The sequence below is a fragment of the Cetorhinus maximus genome, chromosome 10 (assembly GCF_964194155.1).
Source record: "Cetorhinus maximus chromosome 10, sCetMax3.hap1.1, whole genome shotgun sequence".
Classification (NCBI taxonomy): Eukaryota; Metazoa; Chordata; class Chondrichthyes; order Lamniformes; family Cetorhinidae; genus Cetorhinus; species Cetorhinus maximus.
The window spans coordinates 78639117-78660725 of NC_135888.1; the positions used below are offsets into that span (position 1 = coordinate 78639117).

The 21609-nt window shown below is 45.1% G+C and overlaps 1 protein-coding gene across 3 annotated transcripts in view; it reads right to left on the reverse strand.

Annotated features, from left to right (window-relative positions):
• Window positions 1-21609, reverse strand: part of n4bp3 (NEDD4 binding protein 3) — a 110774-nt gene that overhangs the window by 88156 nt on the left and 1009 nt on the right. The window contains exon 2 of one of the 3 annotated variants that reach the window (XM_078550654.1): window positions 2306-2406. The exons of the other annotated variants lie outside the window; for them this stretch is intronic. The gene's annotated coding sequence lies outside the window, so the exon portion shown is untranslated. The remainder of the gene's footprint in view (window positions 1-2305; window positions 2407-21609) is intronic. 3 annotated transcript variants of the gene reach the window in all.

Consider the following 21609-nt stretch of genomic DNA (forward strand, 5'->3'; position numbering starts at 1 on the left):
AGCTGTGGGCTCCATTACCGACTGGAGCAAATAACGTAGACTGATGCTTCAGCGCCAAGAGTATGTCACATTGTCAGAGGTGCCATCTTTCAGATGAGACATAAAACTGTCTGCCTGCCCACGTGTTAAGTCAACACCCTGGGCTTGCAGCTCATAAAAGCCTGAGAGAGTGCAGTGTCAGTGTCTAGTCTATTAGGCTGTATTTTCCATAAAAGTACCCCTTGACTTTCGGAGGCTGGGGATCCATTATGCAAATGTCTGTCCACTTTAGCACCCATTAATTTTCTGCTGTGATTCCTGGTGAATGTAACCCACCTTAAAATGGTGGGGTGTGTTTAAGTGAGGCTGTGGTGAGCTTCCAAACTCTTTTCCATCATTTACCGTCTCATTTCCACTTAAGTAAAAACAACACTTTAGAAGAGTTGCCCAGGATTATTTCACCGTTTGTACTTTGTCTGTGGGCCTCCTATTCATTCACTCCCGGTCATGCTTTAAATGCTGCTGCTCCCATTGGGAATTCCTTTCAACTTGGAGTAGGAACGGCAGACCATAAAGCTGGAATGCCAAAGAAGCATAGTACCTACCTGCTTATATCTTCACACTGGAGATCACAGATACACTTACTGGCATCTGGCCAGGAAGGACTAAAGAAAATGCCAGGAGCAATCTTTTCCTGACTCTGTGACAAATTCTTGCCACACTGATGTATGGAGGTCCCCTCTTGTTATGACTTCTACCTACTGCATAAACAGCACTATAGACAGATTTCCTTTCCATCAACATGCCATCATTCATAGACGCTTCTGTACAACCCACACAACTCCAGTCCACACCTGATGAAAGCTGTTCCCAAATCTTACCTGAACACAGAACACTGCAATGTGCATCCATAGCGTCAGTTGATGTCTAGCACTCACCATTCTGTATACCAGTATTGTAAGTACAACTCTGTACCCCTAACCCAGTGCTCCACCTACTGGCATGGGCATTTGAGAGGATTGGTGGGAGGGCACATATTCACTCTTATCCTAAGAGATAGTTTCAGTGTCATGCCCCTGGCATCAGATGCTGGTTCCGCATGACAACTAATATGTGGGAAAGCAGGTCCATCAATGTCAATGAGTTGGCGATGCTCAGAGATGTATTTCTGTATCCTAGCTCTGTCATACAGAGGCCAAGGTGGAACATTTTCTCTCCCATCAAACACAAAGGAGTATGGCTTTCAAATTTGGTGGGGGTTCAGATCAACTGCCCATAGCATCCCACCTGGATTTGCCCTTCCAATTAGACCAGTGGAAATTAACTGTATATCAGGCAGTTTTCCAATCCTGACAAAGTTCAAAGTTACCCACAGGTCTCCATGGTAACAGAGCACCCCTGGAAGGAACAGACTTCCCTTAGGCTTCTGCTACTGATCTATCAGAGTGGCATGCAGAAGCCATCCATTAGAGAATGGCAGATATGGGCAGTGGGCTCATCCAACCACACACCATGTGTTGCAGCTCGCTGGAAACTGTGGAGGCAGCACTTAATACAGTAAACATTTAATTTTAAAAGCAAGACCCATCTGTCTGGAGGCTCTTCAGATGAGGAGTTAGTTATCACAACAATTCCTTCCTTCTTGGCTCCACATATCACCCAGAGTTTTCTGACTCACTCACGAATGCCTCCAACCCAGATGGTTATCTCTGGGCTGGTATATGGGAAGTCCCTCGAAATGAGGCAGATGTCTGCCAGGCTTCATGATTTGTGTGTCCTCAGGGTGAGGCCAAACCTGGAGCCACTGGTCTTTGAACAGAGAGGAAGAGTTGCCCTCGGTAAGGGGAGTTGGAATTGGGGGCAGGGGGGGTGTTCTGAAGCCAGGATGTTGCTCTCTCTCATGCTCTCTCTCCTTTAGTTACTTTAAATCTATGTCCCCCTGGCTAATGGCCTCATGTTAAGGGAAATATTCCTACATATTCACACTATCTAGGCCTATTATCAATTTGTACACCTCAATTAAATCTCCTCAGCCTCCCTTATTCCAAAGAATATCTGAACTTTCCTCAGTTATGATTTAAGAAAGAGCGGGTCATGACAGCATGTGCGATGAAGTAAAGCCAGGGACAAGGGGCCTGGCTCCCTGTCCTCAGTCACATTTAGGAAGAGAGATTGAGGATAAAAGAACAAGTATTTCACTCAATGGAGGGGCAACATGAGGGTTTTATGAAAGCTTGCTTAAAAGAGCAATGTAAGGCATGAGGGGATGAGAAGCAAAACCAACAGATGTGACCCTGAACCCACAGCTGTCACCTGCCATCCTTACCTGCTCCTCTCCAACCTCAGGAGTGCCGATGTTTGCTTCTCATGGAGGGGAAGAGACTCATCAACTGCTGCTACTCTCCAACTGTTGTTATGCACCATATCCTCAATGAAAGAGTACATAAAATGAGAATACTCCGGTACAGTCAGCCCACTCCTTGGCAGACACTAATCCTGCCTCGCTCAAATTCCACCCAGAGCAGAAAATCTTCCCCGTGGACTCCCCTTTCTCCACTCAGGCCCAAACCACAGGCCTCATTCTCCAGTTTGGTATATTAACATTTAATATAAATTTGGGATTAGAGAGATGTGGGAAAAGTAATTCATCTCCTGCTGTCAGGAAGTAGATTTTCCTCAAGGTCAATTAAGATTTCCTGAACCCTAGTGTTCTCCAGCATTATCAGAAACTCATCACTGACCAACAGTGAGGTACATAACAGCAGTATCACTGCTCTCCGTACAAACTCTCTGTAGTCAGCTTCTCGAAAGCCAGCATGAGGCAAAATTCTAATTAGCGCCTGCTCTGAAAAGGGGCATGGAAATAAAGGAACCTGCTGCTGCATCTTTTCTCCTGAAAAGACATATTCCTCTTCCACCCCAACCTCCACAATTGCCCCTCCCCACCAAAACTGACCAAAAAAAAACCTTCTAATATTTGCACAAAGCCTTCCAACTGAACTGCGACTATCAGTAAGCACTGTCATAATGAGATGTAGGGCTCTTTGGAACTGTGGGGCTATCAGCCACTTCCTACAGAAAAGGAAGGGGGTACCCAGGCCATTGTCACACTCTGGCTGTGTTCAATTACAGAGCACACTGCCTGTTCATCCTCTCCATCTCAGTTTGAGCAACAAATCAAATGAAAATAAAAACTCACCTTTACTTTTGCAAAATAAACACAAACTGTCTGTTCTTTCAGTTGGCAAATTGCTGACTCCTACAGTCATCAGGTCTTACAGACTAGGAAGAGTCCAATCCCCAGATTTTTGCACGCTTACCTTATTGCTACAGGCTGTAACACTTGACGGAGGGATGGCGGGTGGGATTTGGGTGGGGTGGTGAGGATGGTGGGGGGGAATTAAATGATCCAGGACTTTGAAGCCAGGCTATGGCCCAATAACCTCTGCTGAAAATGTGTACAGGTTGCGTGAGACTAGATTGGGCTTGGCAGTGATGCCTACCACAGTCAAACAGCCTACCAATCATCCAAACATTTAATAAGGAATAAATAGCTAGCTACCTTGGCAAGGTGAGAAAGGGCTTCAGCACATGAATAGTTGAGACCCCTGCATGACTTGGCTCCTTTGGTGGGGTGTGGAGGGACTGTGGGGGTACACCACAACAGATACCCTAGAGTTTTTACTATCATTCAATCAAATGCTTTATACTGTAAATTCTGACAATTATCACGCAGTGCACCGCAGCCTTCTCTTTTCCCAATCATTTTCCCTCGCCCCCTTCTATACATGTCCCAAATAACCAACATGTAGAAATGTTAAGCGGTAGGCCTCCTGCATTCTTTTATTCATTCATGGGATGTGGGCTTCACTGGCTAGGCCAGCATTTATTGCCCATCTTTAGTTGTCCTTGAGAAGGTGGTGAGCTGCCTTCTTGAACCGCTGCAGTCCATGTGGTATAGGTACACCCACCGTGCTGTTAGGAAGGGAGTTCCAGGATTTTGACCCAGCGACAGTGAAGGAACGGCGATATATTTCCAAGTCAGGATGGTGAGTGACTTGAGGGGAAATTCCAGGTGGTGGTGTTCTGATGTGTCTGCTACCCTTGTCCTTCTAGATGGCAATGGTCGTGGGTTTGGAAGGTGCTGTCTAAGGAGCCTTGGTGAGTTCCTGCAGTGCATCTTTTAGATGGTACATACTGCTGCTACTGTGCGTCAATGGTGGAGTGTGAATGTTTGTGGATGTGGTGCCAATCAAATGGGCTGCTTTGTCCTGGATGGTGTTGAGCTTCTTGAGTGCTGTGGGAGCCGCACTCGTCCAGGCAAGTGGAGAGAATTCCATCACACGCCTGACTTGTGCCTTGTAGATGATGGACAGGCTTTGGGGAGTCAGAAGGTGAGTTACTCGCTGCAGGATTCCTGGCCTCTGACCTGCTCTTGTAGCCATGGTATTTATACAGCTAGTCTAGTTCAGTTTCTGGTCAATGGTAATCCCCAGGATGTTGATAGTGGGGGGTTCAGTGATGGTACTGCCGTTGAACATCAAAGGTTGGGGGCAGGGGTGGGGGGGTGGTTCGATTCTCTCTTGCTGGAGATGGTCATTGCCTGACACTTGTGTGGCGTGAATGTTACTTGCCATTTGTCAGCCCAAGCCTGGATATTGTCCAGGTCTTGCAGCATTTGGACATGGACTACTTCAGTATCTGAGGAGTCACGAATGGTGCTGAGCATTGTGCAATCATCAGCGAACATCCCCACTTCTGACCTTAGGATGGAAGGAAGGTCATTGATGAAGCAGCTGAAGATGGTTGGGACGAGGACACTACCCTGCGGAATTCCTGCAGTGATGTCCTGGTGCTGAGATGACTGACCTCCAACAACCACAACCATTTTCCTTTGTGCTAGGTATGACTCCAGCCAGCAGAGAGTTTTCCCCCTGATTCCCGTTGACTCCAGTTTTGCTAAGGCTCCTTGATGCCACACTCTGTCAAATGCTGCCTTGATGTCAAGGGCAGTCACTCTCACCTCACCTATGGAGTTCAGCTCTTTAGTCCATGTTTGAACCAAAGCTATAATGAAGTCAGGAGCTGAGTGGCCCTGGCGGAACCCAAACTAGGCTTCAATGAGCAGGTTATTGCTAAGCAAGTGCTGCTTGATAGCACTGTTGGTGACCCCTTCCATTATTTTACTGATGGTTGGAGTAGAGTGATGGGGCGGTAATTGGCCAGTTGGACTTGTCCTGCTTTTTGTGTACAGGACATACCTGGGCAATTTTCCACATTTCCAGGTAGATGCCAGTGTTGTAGCTGTACTGGAACAGCTTGGCTAGGGGCACGGCAAGTTCTGGAGCACAAGTTTTCAGTACTATTGCCAGAATATTGTCAGGGCCCATAGCCTTTGCAGCATCCAGTGCCTTCAGCCATTTCTTGATATCACATGGAGTGAATCGAATTGGCTGAAGACTGGCATCTGTGATGCTGGGGACCTCCGGAGGAGGCCGAGATGGATCATTCACTCAGTACTTCTGGGTGAAGATTGTAGCAAATGCTTCAGCCTTATCTTTTGCACTGATGTGCTGGGCTTCCCCATCATTGAGGATTGGGAGATTTGTGCAGCGTCCTCCTCCAGTGAGTTGTTTAATTGTCCACCGCCATTCACGACTGGATGTGGCAGGACTGCAGAGCTTAGATCTGATCCGTTGGTTGTGGAATCGCTTAGCTCTGTCTATCACTTGCTGCTTATGCTGCTTGATACCTCATTTTTAGGTATGCCTGGTGCTGCTCCTGGCATGCTCTCCTGCACTCTTCATTAACTAGGGTTGATCCCCTGGCTTGATGGTAATGGTAGAGTGGGGGATATGCCAGGTCATGAGGTTACAGATTGTGTTCGAGTACAATTCTGCTACTGCTGCTGGCCCACAGCACCTCATGAATGCCCAGTCTTGAGTTGCTAGATCTGTTTGAAATCCATCCCATTCAGCACAATGGTAGTGCCACACATCACAATGGAGGGTTTCCTCAATTGAAAGCAGGACTTTGTCTCAACAACAACTGTGTGGTGGTCACTCCTATCGATACTGTCATGGACAGATGCATCTGCAACAGGCAGGTTGGTGAGGGTGAGGTCAATTATGTTTTTCCCTCTTATTGGTTCCCTCATCACCTGCTGCAGACCCAGTCTAGCAGCTATGTCTTTTAGGACTCAGCCAGCTCGGTCAGTAGTGGTGCTACCAAGCCATCCTTTGTGACGAACATTGAAGTCCTCCACCCAGAGCACATTCTGTGCCCTTGCCACCCTCAGTGCTTCCTCCAAGTGGTGTCCAACATGGAGGAGCACTGATTCATCAACTGAGCGAGGGTAGTACGTGGTAATTAGTAGGTTTCCTTGCCCATGTTTAACCTGATGCCCTGAGACTTCAGTGGTCCAGATCGATGTTGAGGACTCCCAGGAAAAATTCCCGCCATCTGTATACCACTGCGTCGCCACCTCTGCTGGGTCTGTCCTGCTGGTGGGACAGGACATACCCAGGGATGGTGATGGTGGTGTCTGGGACATTATCTGTAAGGTATGATTCCGTGAGGATGACTATGTCAGGCTGTTGCTTGACTAGTCTGTGAGACAGCTCTCCCAGTTTTGACACTAGCCCCCAGATGTTAGTAAGGAGGACTTTGCAGGGTCGACAGGACTGAGTTTGCCGTTGTCATTTCTGGTGCCTGGGTCAATGCCAGGTGGTCCGCCCTCTTGTTTATAAAAGACCCAAGTCATCTCTTGGCCATTTCTGCAGTGCGTTAGTTCAGCGTTCATACGATTGTCAGGCTGATGAAGTATCTTCATGTCAGCAGAGTGACAGTCAGCAGTAGCAGACTCACAGCTTATCAAAATTGCAGTCCAGGGACTCCAATGATCCACTTGCTCTGCAACTCTGTCCAATGCTGCCACTCAGGACCAGCTTTTTTTTAAAAATTCTTTCATGGGATATGGGGGTCACTGGCTAGGCCAGCATTTATTGCCCATCCCAAATTGCTCTTGAGAAGGTGGTGGTGAGCTGCCTTCTTGAACTGTTGTGTCTACAAGGTGTCGGTACACTCACAGTGCTGTTAGGGAGCGTCCAGGCTACACTCCATTACGTTGATCAGAGACTGTTTTCTTCAGTGCTCTTTAAAGACTATTGGTGGGGGTAAGTCTTCCAAGAAAGGTAATCCTTTCTGAGAGAGTATTGGAGACTTGAGCATCAACTGGTAAAGGTTATTTCGCAAATAACCTAGTTATGCTGCACAAGAAATTAAAACTGCCCTATTTTCAGCTAAAGCAAATTCCCAATTTGTAGTATGGCTTATTTAATTAATCCCATTGTGCTCCAGATTAGTTTCCAGCAAAAGGATATCCCATTGTGGTTAAAAGTTTGATTTTAAATTGGCTACTTGCATGCGTCAACATCCAGTTTCTCCAATTTACCTCCTGGGCCCCAGAACCCACGTCAACACCACATATCCTGTGGGTGACCTACATCCAAGCCTCTCACCATGGCAATGCCTGTAACCCTTCCCTTCCCACCTGGCTGGCTTCATTGCAGGAGGCAGCATGTCCTAGTCCTCCGCAATTTTCATGGGGTCAGGCCAGCTTTTCAAAGAGTCATGGCTCACAGCACCTCAGAGGTGTCGCAAATGATAGTCTGCGGGCTGGATTTTCATCCTCAAGGCGGGTGCACCCTTGAAAGGCATTCCTGAAAATGGGAAGGGGAATAGGGTGGAGAATTCTGGAATCAGGTCCCGGCCGCCATTTTCACCTTCCCACTGACTCTCCCCAACTCCATGAAAATCCAGCCCAAGGAATCCATCCTGAGGATTTCTTTTTCAGTTGCAGGCTAAATCTGAAAGGCGAGAATAGCAAACCATCCCCACCCATCACTGCCCAATCTCAACTTCAACTTGGTGAATTAGTACCACTCCACTGCATCTCTTTCAAATTAAATTCAAGTTTTTTCTTCCTTAAGTAAAACATTAAAAGTGCCAGATGTTCTTGGTATATGGAGTTGTCTTTTTAAACAGCCCTTTGTAAACAGACATCCTATGACATCATTTTGTAAAGAATTGGTACTCAGTTGTTCTTTAAAAGTTAGCCTAAAAAAAGTTCAGAAAAGCCAATGGAAACAAATGTCGCATCTACTATAATGTAAACCAGTGAGAATAATCATATAAAACATGCTACAAATTTCTCAGACAGCCCCTAGAATTATGAGTTCAGATGGGTGTTAAGTTTTCTTATAAACTCCAAGAGAGAGACAACATCCCTTTTAAATTTAACGCTTCTTCCCCATTGCAGGGACAACAAGAGTTTGTGATGTAGTTGGCTACAAACTACAAGAGGGACATACGTTTAAAAGAAATGATTTTCAAATAAAGCTGTAGTCTCCAAAGGGGAGAACTTCTCTTTTCAGAATATGTAAGCTTCAGGTGAAAGGTGAGCCTCAGTAAAATCTGAGACCAAAAGATCTCTGCTGGCCAAGATCAGGAAGGGACAGTTGGAATTTCTTGGCCATGCAATAAGAAATCATGATTTAGAAAGTCTGATTCTGATGTGAAAGATCGATGGTAAAAGAGATCGAGGTAGACAAAGAACGATCTTTCTAAAGAGCCTCAGAAACTGGATGAATGTACCACCAACGAAGATGCTCCACATCTAGTGAATAAGATTAACATGGAGATCCATGGTTGCCAATGCCCTCTTTAATCATGGTACCTGAAGAGAGGGAAGCTTCAGTGCTTGGGGATTGTAATAATACAGGCAGTGTGAACTGATCAGTGTGGTTAGACAGGGTGACATGAACCAGAAAAAGGCAATTAGAGTTAAAACACAATTATATCTGAAGAATCAGATTTTAGACAGGAAAGGATTCCTATCACTGGAACATCATCACTCATTCTCAGGCATGCAAGAGCTACTACATAGAGACAAGATGCTCAATTAGAAATAGGGATTATAAACCTTCTGCAAAATATTCCCAGCCAATAGATTCACAATGTTGGCTTTACTTAAACTTCCCAAAGACAAGTGATGTGCCTTTACGAGGTGGGTCTCAGGTTTAAATGGGGCTTCCGTTTAACAGTTCATCTGAAAGATAACATTTCCAACAGTGCTCCACTCCCTCAGTACTGCACTGGTTGTGTTAACCTAGATTTTGTTTCTGGAATGGGACTTGGCCCCACAACTGGCTGACTCAGAGATGCAATTGCTACCACTGAGCCACGCTAATAGAGAGACAGGGAGAAAGAAAGCGCGCGAGTGAGGGTAAGAGAAAGAATAACTGAATGGGGAAGGTTAATTCTCCCAATTGTATTAACTTTCTTTTGAAAATGAAGTGATTTGGCAGCTTGATTGGTATGGGTACAAAGGTTGGAATTCAGAAATTGGCAGTTTATGTTCCTGCTGGCACAAGAGAAATGGCATTTACGTGTAGCTAAATGGGTATCAGATGTTCCTATTTGTAACTGATTAAATAAAAATGAGTAATATATACTGTTATAAAAACAAAAAACTACTGCGGATGCTGGAAATCTAAAACAAAAACAGAATTACCTGGAAAAACTCAGCAGGTCTGGCAGCATCGGTGGAGAAGAAAAGAGTCGACGTTTCGAGTCTCGAAACGTCAACTCTTTTCTTCTCCACCGATGCTGCCAGACCTGCTGATTTTTTCCAGGTAATTCTGTTTTTGTTGTGTAATATATACTGTTGTTGGGCATGTGATCTCAGTATTCATTGCATACTGCACATATGCATATTTTAAAAATTGTGTTTGTTGGTAAAACACATTGAATGTCATGAGTGCTTTACCTCCTTGGTTACTGAATAGTCATTAATGTTTAAGTAAATATACATTTTAAAGCTCATCAGTATAATGTAAATACATATAAGGCACTTTCTGCTAAAGTTAATGAATATGACTAAAATGGTGTTCCCATAGCCACACCTGTGACTATAATACCTGATTTCTACTGGACAATATTGGTTGAGTACAGCTTTACAGAGGCTGGCCATCTTCCAAAACCCCTCTTTGAGTCCCTGACACACTGGTGGGAAGCCATCAAGGGAAACATCAAGAGGTTTTTCATCCTCAAAGGCACCCGGAAAGCTAGAAAGGAACAGAGGGAAATGTCTCGACTCCAGAAAAACATGCAGAATCTGCTCCGGCTGCAGTCGATGGGGGTCAAGGAGGAACTCCAAGAGGTGAAGAGCCAGCAAGCCTCGCTCTTTGCCTTGGAGGCCTCCAAGATCATCTTCCGTTCCAGAGTCCGCTCCGTGGAGCAGGATGAGACATGCTCACGTTTCTTCTTCCAAAAGGTACACAGAGAGAGCTCTGTGATCAGCAGCCTGAAGGAAGAAGACGGCTCAGTAAAGTCATCACGGTCCGACATTTTGAGGATCAGCAAATCCTTTTATGCCGGATTGTATGACGTGAAGCCCACAGACAGCACGGCCTCCCAGTCCTTCCTGTCCTCTATCACGGAGGTCTCAGACGACAGTACACGGGAGAGCCTGGACAAACCGCTAACTCCTGACGAACTGATTAAGGCCCTTGAGTCCTTCGAGAAGAGTAAAACTCCCGGAAGCGACAGCTTGCCGGCGGAGTTGTATTCGGCTCTGTGGGACTGGATCGGCCCAGACCTGCTAGAAGTGTACGAGAGTAGGCTCCTGGCCGGCAGTATGTCAGAATCCAGGAGGAAAAGCATCATCACCCTCATCTACAAGCACAAGGGGGAAAGGGAGGAAATTAGAAATTGGCGACCCATTTCACTGTTGAATGTGGACTATAAGATTCTGTCCAAGGTCATCGCCAATCAGGTCAAATCCGCTCTGGAATTGGTGATCCACCCTGACCAGACCTGCACTGTGCCGGGCAGGAAGATCTCGGACAGCCTCACGCTGCTCAGGAATACGATTGCCTATGTACAGGACAGGGGTGTGGACACCTGCCTCATCAGCCTGGATCAGGAGAAGGCCTTTGACAGAATATCGCACCTGGATGTGCTCTCCAAAATGGGGTTTGGGGAGGGAATTTGCAATTGGATCCAACTGCTCTACACTAACATCAGTAGCGCAGTCTCAATCAATGGGTGGGAATCAGATAGCTTTCCGATTAAATCTGGAGTCAGGCAGGGCTGTCCTCTCTCACCTGTTCTTTTCGTGTGTTGCATAGAACCCTTTGCTGAGTCCATCAGGGAGGATCTAGGCATAAGAGGAGTGACGATCCCAGGCAGTGGAGGCACTCAGATCAAAGCCTCCCTGTACATGGACGATGTCGCCGTCTTCTGCTCGGATCCGCTGTCGGTGCGCAGACTGATCCACATCTGCGACCAGTTCGATCTGGCCTCGGGAGCCAAGGTAAATCGTGGGAAGAGCGAGGCCATGTTCTTCGGGAACTGGGCTGACGATCCTTTGTCCCCCTTCACTGTCAGGGCTGACGGCCTGAAGGTGCTGGGGATATGGTTGGGAGGGACCAGAGCACGCGTTAGAAACTGGAAGGAGCGAGTGTCTATGGTGAAAAGGAAACTGGGCATGTGGGAGCGACGCTCCCTCTCCATTGCGGGTAAGAACCTGGTCATCAGGTGTGAGGCACTCTCGCTGTTGCTGTATGTGGCACAGGTCTGGCCCATTCCACACTCCTGCGTGGTGGCGATCACCCGAGCCATCTTCCGCTTTATCTGGAGGTCGAAAATGGATTGTGTCCGCAGGGACACGATGTACAAGCCTCTAGATAAAGGGGGAAAAAACATGCCCAACATCGCCCTCATACTGATGGCCACTTTTGTGTGTGGCTGCATCAAGTGGTGTGTAGACCCTCAGTATGCAAACACCAAGTGTCACTACGTGCTGAGGTTCTACCTGTCCCCAGTGTTGCGAAGGATGGGTCTGTCCACGCTGCCGCAGAACGCTCCAAGTAGTTGGACAGTACCGTACCACCTGTCCCTTGTGGAAAAATTTATGCAGAGAAACACCTTTGACCACAAGTCCATCAGGCAGTGGTCGGCACTTAACGTCTTAGAGGCCCTGAGGGAAAAGGAGAGGGTGGATCCGGTGGGATGGTTCCCCCAGCAAACTGTCAAAGTCATTTGGCAGAATGCCTCATCGCCAGAACTTTCCAACAAGCACCAAGACATAGCTTGGCTGGTGGTGAGAAAGACCCTCCCCATCAGATCCTTCCTACATGCCAGGAGTCTCACCCCCTCGGCACATTGCCCTCGAGGTGGCTGTGGTGGGGAAGAGACCGTTGTTCACCTCCTGGTGGATTGTGCCTTTGCAAAGAAGGTCTGGAGAGAGATGCAGTGGTTTCTGTCGAGGTTCACCCCGAGCAGTTCTGTGACACAGGACTCTGTGCTCTACGGGCTGTTCCCAGGGACACACACTGAGACAAACATCAACTGCAGCTGGAGGATCATCAACTCGGTGAAAGACGCTTTTTGGTCTGCCCGAAACTTGTTGGTCTTCCAGCACAAAGAGTTGTCCCCGACCGAGTGTTGCAGACTGACACATTCCAAAGTCCAGGACTACGTGCTGAGGGACGCACTAAAGCTTGGGGCAGCCGCCGCAAAGGCGCAATGGGGAAGGGTCGCTGCCTAAGACCTTTCTGCCACAGTGCACCGAGGGACTGGGAATTGTGTAGAGCCCCTCGGGCTGTACAGCCCAAAATGAATGTCTGCAAACGATTGTAATATTCATTTATTGTATTGATGCACCTCGTGATACATGTTGTAAAAGTTGAACCTGATTGTATTTTTGTAATGGTGATTTTGAAATGGTTTGAAATGTTGTTGAAGATATTTTGTGAATAAAGTATATTTTTACAAAAAAAAAATCTTCCAATACCTCACCTAAGTGGCCATTCTTCACATGCAACTTCACACAGAATATCACCAGGCTATTCAAATACAGAGGTTTGGCTGCAATACCCTCAGTGGTCAGTGGATAGTAATTTGTATTACTGAATTAACAAAGAAAAGCTAACTGGGATGCCCATACTGATACAATGAATAACATTATGTAGCTCAGCACTGATTAGGAACGGAGATTGGAAGTTCTAGCCTCTATGGCATCATACCACACCATGCACTAAGCAACTGGAACCTCACTGAAATTCCAGTATGGTTGCTCATACTATTAGAAAGCTACAGATTCACCAGCTTTGCAGTGATTTACAAGTCCCTGTAGATAACTCAAAATTATAAACATAACCAGTATTCAAGCACAACACAAACCAAAGACATATACCCACTGAAGAGGGCATCGGGATATTTATTCATCAGGTGGGAACCATCAAATGTCACAAACACTCTAAAGAGCACGGCTCTGCTCGATTCTGGCTTTGACCACTTAAAATGTTGTATGTGGTGGGCCTTGTAGAGAAGAAAACAGGAATAAAAGCAAGAATGACTGGAACACTAATGGGACGGAAAATTTGATTTCTCAAACAAAATAAATTGGTTTTGTCTTTGCAGTGCCCATGAAAGTATGAACTGTTCGTTTGTGTCTGTCACCTTTTTTTCCCACATTCAAGGTAAAGAATGGCAACGCTGTTAAAGTCCAGGATATATTTTTCCATAGAATTTTCTGAAGTCTATCAAATTCTGACCATGTCCCATAGGCATTTAACAGATTACCATTCTTATGGCATGAAATGCCATAGCTTAGCATGGAGGAGGGCATGAGGGGGCAGGGGTTATTTGGGGACTTCCTTAGCATAGGGGGCATGAGGGGCCATAGAGGTTGTTTGGGGGTCTTAGTTTGGCATACAGGGCATGAGGGGCCATGAGGTGGCATAGATGGGGCATGGGGAATGTGAGAGGGATGAGGGGGAGTGAAGGGTAAGGGCTGGAGGGCCTTTTTGTTTTTATTTTAACTGGGTTGAAATCCCACAGTGCCAAGGAAGGCCTTGTAAACAATCCGCCTCCACTCCCGGTAGTCCCTATGGCTGCCTCCAAACTGTTTCCCAGGTCAGCAAGCCCGCCAGCAGCCCCTGACCAAAACGAGAATCCTGTCCTTGCTGACGCTTTCTCCCAAGGCATGTGGGCCGAGCCGTGAATTTTCCTAACTTCCACTACCCGCCTCGAGGGCAAGAATCCAGCCCTATATCTTCGAAAGCAACCGACATATGTTTTGGGGAAACTCTGATAAGATCACAAGGTAATTACAGAGAACGAAGATTACTTAGCCCATCTAAGCTCATCGATCTAGAAACGACCCGCAGCTCCTTCTCTAACGTATCATCCAACTGGTTCTAAAATGATTCCAGAGTTTCTGCCTCCACGAGCCGACTCAAGGGGCAGGATTTTACGTTCCACAGGCAGGCGCGTGCCCAACCCAATGGAGCATAAAATCACGCATGATGATGTTGGGCGAGCGCCCCGATGTCATCGTGCATAATTAAGGTGCCTATTAAGGCCCTTAAATCATGAAAAGCTATTTTTCGCTGCCACCCAACCTTACGGTTGGCAGTTGGAAAATCGGCCAGGCGGCCTTTGGATTTTTTTATGAAACCTCATCCATGGGCGGGATGAGAAACCAGCAGTAATTTTTTTAAAAATAAAAATTTTTACACATCATTTTAAACATGTCCCTGTTCATGTGGCTGAGTCGTATGTAGGGACATGTTTCTCTCATTTTTAAAATCTTTATTTTTGTGTGTACAATTCTTCAGCTCTCTGCCTTCAGGGAGCTTTCAGTGCGCGCATGTGCAGACTTTTGTGCTCGCACTCCTCCCGCTCCCCCCACCGCCGCGGCAGCGCTGAGCACCTCAGTGCACCTTTCACGCTGGCTACCCGTTAATTGGCCAACCAGTGTGAAATCGCAGTCGGGGGCCGATTGCGCGCAGTGGACCGTTTCCCAACCGCTCCAGGGCCCACCCGACATGCCCGCCCGACAACCGGAAAATCCTGCCCAAGGGTTCATTTCAGATGCTAATCACACTTGGCATGAAGAATTTCCCTGATATCTGACCCAAGTTTACCCACTTCTGGTTGGAACCAGTGTTCCCTTGTCCTGCTCTTGTAGCTTAATGTATTTTTCTGGATTTACCTTTAGTACACCATTTATAGCCTTCATACATGACGCCAGAAATCAGCACTCCGATGCCTCAATTGAAAACCACAGTTTCTGCAGACTGTCCTTATGACTCAGAACTTTGATGCTAGGGTCTGTCTTTACAGCAACAGTTGAACATCTCCTTAGTGTTCTAGTGGCCAGAAATGGACACATTATTCCAAGTTGGTTTGACCAGAGCCTCGTACAGTTTGTTAATGGTTTCCTCTGCCTTGTATTCTAGTGTTTATGTTATGTAGTTAAACATTCTATTAGTCAATTGTTACTCAACATTGGTGGGAATTGTTGAGCATCATGTCAGCCAAGGATGCTTTCAATTTCACCCTTAGTTATTCAACAGCAATAAACAATGCCCATGTTGTTCATAAATAAAAACAGAAAATGCTGCTAAAACTCAGCAGGTCTGGCTGCATCTGTGGAGAGAGAAACAGAGTTAACGTTTCGAGTCCGTATGACTCTTCTTCTTGAAGAAGAGTCATACGGACTGGAAATGTTAACTCTGTTTCTTTCTCCACAGATGCTGAGTTTTTCCAACATTTTCTGTTTCTTTTGCAGATTTCCAGCATCCACACTATTTTGCTTTTAGCCCATGTTGTTTAGGTGTGCTGCACTGGGTGTCACCCTTGGCTCAGTGTTAGTACTCTTGCCTCAGAGTCAGAGACTTGAGCACATAATCAAGGCTAGCACTTCAGTGCAGTACTGAAGGAATGCTGCACCGCTGGCGGTATCACTTTTCAGATTAAGATATTTAACTGAGGTCCCCATATGTCCTCTCAGAAGAAGGTAAAAGACCCCACAGCAATATTGGAAGAGCAGTCCTCTGGCCAACATTTATCCCTTCAACCAAAACCTAAAACAGATGACCTGGTCATTTATTTCATTGTTGTTTGTGAGACCGTGTTGTGTGCAAATTTCCTACTACAATGGAAATACTTCATAAGTATTTAAGTGGCCGTAAAATGCTTTGGAACAATGCTAGATTGTAATCGCCTGTTAATCCAACCAAATTGCATCAAGTTTCTCAATTCAAGACATCGATTCAAATTAGAAGCAGCAGTGGACCCAGTACAGGACACCCCATTCAGTGCTTCCTACCCTTAACCCCAAAATGATTCTAACAAGTATTATTGTATTCTCGCAGTCTTATGGCACAGTGGTAGTATCCCTACCTCTGGACAGAAGCACTGGATTCAAGTCCAATTTCAGGACCTGATAGCCACAGAAGGTGTGTCATAACACAGCCAAACATGTTGATTGTCAATCTGTAAATCCTTCTGATACGCCAATGGCAGGTGGTAACAGTGGGAGAGCTTCCTGGTCAGCTAGCTGCAGAAGGCAATGGCACACCACTGTCATACCTTGCCAAGCATAACCATGGATCAATCACAGAAGTCCATGGTCACCAATACCCTTTCAGGGCTTGGTAACTGGAGAGAGAGAGAGAGAGAGAGAGAGAGAGAGATTGTATTCTGTCTTTCATCCCATTACTTTTCCATTATCCAGAGTGTCTACAGTTTTGACCTCAACATTCCTATGTGACTTTACCTTAGTGAAGATCACAAGTCTTATAAAATACATCAGTGGTGCAAACTGCCAAAATCTGCTTAAGAAAAACAAACTCAAATAAGTATAGTAATGTTTGTCCTAGATTTAGAATTATCAAGAGCTGAGTGCTAGCAGTGAACAGCAAGTGCACCTGTCAAAAGAACAGAAAGCAAAATATAGGTCATAGCTATATAAGCCCATAGTGTCCATACTGCACTGAAAACCAGCTTTCCCCTTAGTGTACGAGATATATTATGCCAATTTCCACACAAAATCTGCCTACATATAGACTCTTTAACGTTAAAAATAACAAAGCCCCAGGGAAATGGATGCCACACTATGGAAGGAGAGATTGGGGGGTGGGGGGAGGCCTTAAGAACATAAGAAATAGGTGCAGGAGTAAGCCATTTGGCCCAGCTCTGCCATTCAATAATGTTATAGCTGATCATCTACCACAACTTCACCTTACTGCACCATCCCCATACCCTTGATATCCAAAAAGCTATTGATTTCTGTCTCAATGACTGAGCATCCACACCTCTCTTGGGTAGTGAACGCCAAAGATTCACAACCATTTGAGTAAAGAAATTTCCCCTCATGTCAGTCCTAAATAGCAGAACCCTTTATACGAGACCTGACTTCTAGTTCTAGACCCTACCCATTCCACAACCAGAAGAAACATCCTTCCAGCATCTATTCCAACAAGCACCTTAGGAATTTTTTATGTTTCAGTGCAATCGTTCTTCTGAACTGTAGTAAATATAGGCCTAGCCTACTCAATCATTTCTACCTCCATGTATTTATGCAGAATCTTTAACATAGTAAAAATTCACAAGGTCCTTCAGAGGAGAGCTATCAAACAAAATTTGACACCATGTAAGGAGAAGGACACATAAGGAAGACTGCCATTCCAAAGCTTGGCCAAAGAGGAAGGTTGTAAGGAATGCCTTAATGAAAAAAGGTGAAGGAAGGAAGAGGGGTTAGGAGGAAGTTCTAGAGCTTAGCGCATTGGTAACTGAAGGTACAGCTGCCAATGCTGGAGCAATTAATATGTTGGATACTGAAAGGGCCAGAATTAGAAGAGTGCAGTGATCTCAGAGCATGGTGGGGGCTGGGGGACATTAGAGATAGGGAGGCATGAGGCCATAGAGGGATTTGAAAACAAGGATGAAAATATTTAAAAGTCAAGGCATTCCTTAACTAATCTAGGCCAATCGAGGTCAGTGAGCATGAGGATGATAGAATGGGACTTGATGCAAGTTAGGACACAGGCAACAGAATTTTGGATTACTTCAAGTTTACAGAGGGAGGAACCTTGTAGACCCAGCCATGAGTGCATTGGAATAGTTAGGTCTAAAGGTAGCAATGGATGACTGTTTCAGTAGCAAACTAGATAAGGCAGGGGCGGAGTTGGATAATTTTATAGAGGTGGAATCGGTTGGACATAGTGATAGCATAGGTGTCCTTGGAAGCTCATCGCAGGGTCAAATATTACCAATGTGCTGTCAAACTGCATATACCTATAAATATTCATAACTGATTAAGTGCCTTACTTAACACTTTTGGAACTTGGTCCCTATGAAATGCTCTCTAAATGGTTTCCCCATTTTCTTACTGCCCACCTATTGTCTCAATATTCTCTTCCCTTGGCCTCCCAATGTGCTCCAGAAAGCCCAATTTGTCCAAAACTCTGCCCAAATCCTATCCCACGTTTAAAACCTCATCCGGTCTTCATATCTTCATCAGGCTCAGAAAATCCTAATTTGACAAATTTCTTCAGTCTTATGTCCTCTTTCACCATTCAGTTCTCTGATTCTTGCCTTCTGCAATTCTCTTTTCCCTTTATCCCGGGAGAATATTCAGCCTTGTTGATCCCACTCCCTGGAACTCTCTCTAAAAACACTCCACCTCTGAAAATCTCTTAAAACCTGCCTCTTTAAACTGCCCCACTACAGTTTGGCATTTATTCATCTCTACCTCCCTTCCACCACACCCCACTCCACTGCCCCATAGGCATAGGATGTTGCTCTATATTGAAAAGGTGGTAAATAAATACAAGTCCTTAGTATTAGGAAATTGGATGAAAGAGTAAGATAAGACCATTAGTGTGCCACAAAGGGTCTTCTAAGAGGTTCAGAAAGTCTGATGGATAAATCAATTTGTGTAGAAGAATGAATACATTATCTAATGACCATTTCCTCTACTTCACACATACACACCATTTAAATCTTACCCATTAGATTACAACGTACAATACACTTTATAATAATTTGTGGCCATCACCACCACAACACAAATCAGAGAGAACAGAGAATGAGACACATAAACTGATCAAGTATCCCTATTGCACTGGTCAACTTCCAGTGACTCACAACGATGGAGTCCAATGGCCTGGACAGGTCATATTTTGTACATTCTATTTTTTGTTTCTCAAAATTTTCAGAAGAGACAAAGAGACTACACGAAGAGATTGCAGTGAATTTGGAAAGAAAAGCTCAAGAAATCTATAATCCAAATATGCCAAGCTCAGAGAGGCTTATCATGACAGGCTGAGACTCGCTTCAGAGTACTGTTAACAGCAGTTCAATCGTTCACTGTCCACTATCTGTTACTGAATTACTCACTGCCTGCCAATTTCTAAAATGTTACTGTTCAAAACACAAGCCTGTGAAGTGTTTACATAGCAGCGGTCAGTCACAAAAAGCTACACTACAGACAAAACCAGCACCATCCCTATTCATCAACCACCTCTTCATGTTCCATTACAAAGATCACTATCACAGAGACTGGAGCCATTAATGTCTTTAGCCTATCGTCACTAAGTGTAGACCGTACAAGTCTGAAACAAGTCAGTAATGCTCTGTGACCTTTTGGTTCTTTTACAGAGTAAAGAGAATTGCTGGATCAATATTTTCACAAAATTTTTTAAGGGAGGCCTATTTTCCTCCTAAGATTAGGTTACCGTGACCTGCAATTAGCACCGCAGTCTCAAAATTATTTTAGAAGAAATTGGCCCAAGGGAAAAAAATTGTACATCATTGACAATTAAGGTGCCTTGTCACTGGCAAAATAATTCTTAAAGTTTATGGTGGGTTATGAAACAATGGAACTTTCTTACTCTATTATAGTCTCTTTCTACCTCCCAAAAGTGAATACTGAAACTGAATCAGCATTCTGACACCTCACTCATCTGGAATAACAACTCCCAGAGTGTCACATATATCTGGTGAATAAACAGCAACTTTAGGAAGGAGGAAACTGAATAAACAGGTCACTTACATACAACAGTTAAATCCAAGTGCTATCCGGCATCATCAGTTCCTGAAGGGGTTTACTTCCTCTCTGTACTCTGCCACTACCATTAGCTTTTATTCAAACCATTTAAGATATTTATTTTCTAAAGACAAATCTAGAATGGCTGCTGACTTTTGGTCCAGGGAATTCAAGTGAGCTAACAAATTGCATGAGAAATAGGTCTAGATGCTGGTCTTTCTTATTAACTTCCTAGGGACCAACCATACAGTCTTCATCAGATTTAAATCTGGCAACATGCATGAACGCATAGCCACCAAGGTGAACAAGTCTGCCCAAGATTGGCTGTGGTTAGCTTCTGGGCTCTTTAAACAGATTCTGCAGCCGTTCCCAAAGCTCACCTCACTCCAAATTTATTGTGGTACGGAGAAATCACCAAACTGATATCTAAAACAATGGAGAGCACTTGTGCCAAGCAGGAATGAGCACACTGTTGGATGGCAAAGAGGGGATCCAATACTTACTCACAGTGCCAGTATTCACATAACCTGCTCTTTGCTTGATAAATAAAAGGTTGATAAAAAGGCAAATGTGTACAATTTTCCATCCCAATGATTTTCACCCCATCCCAGCCAAAGTTTAAACTTGTTTATATTGGAACACTGATTTCAGTACTAAAGTTCCTAGTTTATTCAGACAGGGGGAAGGCGGTGGTTTATTGGTTTTGTCACTGGACTAGTATTCCAGAGACCCAGGATAGTGCTCTGGGGACCCAGGTTCAAAACCCACCACAGCAGATGGTGAAATTTGTTTCAATAAAAATCTGGAATTAAGGTCTGCTGATGTCCATGAAACCATTGTCGATTGTTATAAAAACCCATCTGGTTCACTAATGTCCTTTAGGGAAGGAAATCTGCTGTCCTTACCTGGTCTGGCCTACATGTGACTCCAGGCCCACAACAATGTGGTTGACTCTTACATGCCCTCTAAATTAAAGCAATTAGGGATGGGCGCAATAAATGCTGGCCTTGCCCATGACGTCCACATCCCATGAACGAATAAAAAAAAGGGATGAACTATAAAGAAATGATCTCCCACCTAAATCTTCAGTGAGCCTGCTTAACCTTTTATGAAAATCATTGCAAAAATGTAACTGCACCACTTCCACACTTTAAAACATCGTTTCTGCATTTCCCTGGCTCCACAATGCATTGCCTCCCCTTTAAAAGACCACACACACTCAAACAGACTTCCAATAAGCATAAAAGTAGCTCAACATGCTATTCTTCACAGGCAAGGGGCAAAGAGGAATTCATCCTTGGGAGGAATCCAATCCTGGTCTAGCCCAATATCTGTCAACATGGATTCTCCAGAAAGAATCACTGACTAGCAATCCAGAGCAGGAACCTCCTCCTACCACCAAAACTGGCTGCCAGGCCTCAGCTGCTGCCCCAGCTAAGGTCAACTAAGATAAAAACAAAATACTGCAGATGCTGGAAATCTGAAAAAACAAAAATAGCTGGAAAAACTCAGCAAGTCTGACAGCATCTGCGGAGAGGATTACAGTTAACGTTTCAAGTCCGTATGACTCTTCATCAGAACAGATCAACTAAGGCCAGTCTTAAATTGCTCAAAGACTCACACTAGTGGTGCCAGTCCCCTTCAGACAGGTCACTATAGCAAGGTGAAAGTCAACTGGCAGGGAATCACCAAGGCGAACTCTTTACTGTTGGACAACAGGCTGC